Source organism: Octopus bimaculoides, chromosome 3 (assembly GCF_001194135.2).
Source record: "Octopus bimaculoides isolate UCB-OBI-ISO-001 chromosome 3, ASM119413v2, whole genome shotgun sequence".
Taxonomy (NCBI): Eukaryota; Metazoa; Mollusca; class Cephalopoda; order Octopoda; family Octopodidae; genus Octopus; species Octopus bimaculoides.
In genome coordinates, this window is record NC_068983.1 from 78,247,885 (window position 1) to 78,251,017 (window position 3,133).

Below are 3,133 nucleotides of genomic sequence, written 5' to 3' on the forward strand. Positions count from 1 at the left end.
GGACAGTTTTGTTAGAAATGGGAGAGAAATGACGATGCAATCAAAACTAATATAAATTAAAAAACATGGATGTGTTTCATCGGTCGTTTTAAATAACTGTCTTAGGTATGCAATGAACAAAATAACAAAACAAATGAATTCAATATAGATTTATCCTATTTTTTTAAAATCAAAGAAAACCTTAAATTGAAAAGTGGGTTCAAAATACGTATTGTAAATAATTATATTCAAATTATCGCTCAATTAACACATTAAAATTAAAATAAAATTTACGCTGTATTAAAATAAAAAATAAAAATTTTACAGCAGTATATACGCATACTAGACTATCTACAACATACATATATACATCAAAATACACAGATGCAGACGTACAGATAATATACGTATATGGGCATATATTTGTAAGACATAAATACATGCACGAATACACATGTATGCATATACATATATGCACGCAATCATGCTGGCATACGAAAATTATTCAGCGTTGGAACAGGCAAGTGTATCTTAAACTTATGGAGGGGGAAGTAAGGGTTGAGAAGAGTAATGTATAGATAGAGGACGTTACTAAGGGAGAAAGCATGGTTTTCGTGAGGAAGAAAGAAGGTAGTGGAATGTATATAACAAACGCACACAAAATTGGATTACGTATATATATGTGTACACAAAAATATATATTAGCATCACGTATACAGATATATAGGGATATATACGCAAATACACACAAATATAATTGTATACATGCGTAAGCACACATTCAAGCATGTATGTGTATAAGCATGAGCGCACATTTTCATATGTAACATAGACGCACACGCACGAATATATGTATGTATGTGTAAATATAAGCATACACTCTTACCTACGCATATACAAAGACGCACACATGAAACCATGTTTGTATGTGCACAAGTATAAACATAGGCTCTATACATAAGCATAGAGGCACACATACGAATAGATATGCATTGCTTCAATACAGACACCCACATAAAAAAACTTTTAGGTCTCAACGTATATATGCAGACAACTTTTTAAAGAAATTGCTGAGTGTATAATAGCGAAAATTGGACAAAATGCATTTATAATAGAATCCCATATATCGAACCATCCATAAAAACGGTTAAATTTGTTTACAAAATATTTTAAAATAAACAAAAATAAAATTAAATTAAATTAAAACAAGAAAACTATGCATATAACAGTCGAAGGCTTTCTTACAAATGTAGGGATCTATACAATATTCTTGCAATGCGAAGTAAATGATGTATAATGCGGTAGAAATCCAATAGTGAGATTGCAAACTGGTTTCAAGGAGTCAAAAATTATCAAAAATATACTACCCATATGGTATGTTATTAGCCGACATTTTAAATTTAGACACATGTCTACATGAATTTAAAAGTTCGCGTCTTTGGTTTAAAGATTTCTTGTCTTGGAATAAAATATGGAATTTCTCTAATAGACACAAACCACATTTAATTGGTCTTTTGTGGGTACCGTGCCTGTAAGGCGATGCTCTACCTAAAATCCTCCATGTCACGCTGAAAGGTCGAATTTCGCTTTTTTTTAATTGCCAGACGTATTTTGCCAGGCTAGTCTTTGTCCTATTTTCGAGGTATTTGAATGAATTTTCAGCAGCCCCTGTGTAAGTTCTATATTCGTGTGAGCCTTCTATCTGAGCTTTGGCTCTATACACGATACCTTTTTCCAGACATCACCCTTCCAATGGACAGGAGGCTCCAACTTTGAAATTGTAGCTTTTTGGAAAAGAATCAGCATTATGATTTTTAGCAATTATCTTGTGCTGGCTAATCAAAGAGGCGAAGTTTTTGCAGCAAGAATAGCTGATCTTAAGCGTTCTTCTATTGAATATTCTCTAAAACTTATGGTCGGGTTGAAAGTGTCTAGAGACTAATTTCTAAAATTCCTTACCTATATTAGTTCTTACGGTCATATCGAAAGCTGGGTTGAACAACAAATCTTTCCTAGTCCTAGTTCTACGTGTTATGTTGTTAGCATTAAACTGGGTATGATGGATCCTCTCAGAGAATCCATTATTCCTTAAAGCACTATTATAATAAGGTGCTGCGTTTTGGAATGTTGCCTCATCCGTAGAAATTGACGATATTCGCCTACCTACGTTACTAAGTTTCTAAGAATAACTGGCGGATGGTCGGATTCTTTGCTAATATAAGTTAGTTTATCATTAGGCTTACTGTAAGGTTTGAATTTATCTGGATTCAAGTCTAAATATACATCTAAGTAATCTACATTTTTGAGGTTAGTATCTATTGTAATCTGCAAGCCTATCCTTTGGAAGAAAGCAATTAGATCCTTCCTAAGTTCATCTAATTCATAGCCGTTTATATTATGGGTGACTATAAGGCCGTCATCACTAAACAAGCCTGCGTCTATAAATGAGAATTCTAGCTTCAGATTGTGCAACATGTAAGCTCCTATAAGTGTACATAACTCAGCCCCATCGTATGCCCCCATCGGTACATCGAAAAGAGAATCCTTACTCTTTTTAATCCACGTAAATTCCTCATAAAAAAGAAGTGATTTTCTTGCATGCATGATATTGTATATTTCCGAGCTATCGATGTTGACATACTGTTTGGCGAATTCTAATGCTTTCAGGAGCAAAGGTCTGGATATTGATGGATAAAAATCAACAATATCAAACTGTGTAAATTTACAGTTATGCTTATGGCTAATCCCTTTAAACCAATCTATTACTAACTTATTTTTCCAAATCCGTAAATTTAAATCACTATCTAACTTAGTTAAAATGCGATCCATTTGTATCTCTCATTGTTCGCATACCAAATTCTGTATTTATATTTCATGTTGTTTACATTTTGTGACGTCCTGTACCCATATATGCACATATATATATATATATCATCATCATCGTTTAACGTCCGCTTTCCATGCTAGCATGGGTTGGACGATTTGACTGAGGACTGGTGAAACCGGATGGCAACACCAGGCTCCAGTCTGATTTGGCAGAGTTTCTACAGCTGGATGCCCTTCCTAACGCCAACCACTCAGAGAGTGTAGTGGGTGCTTTTACGTGTCACCCGCACGAAAACGGCCACGCTCGAAATGGTGTCTTTTATGTGCC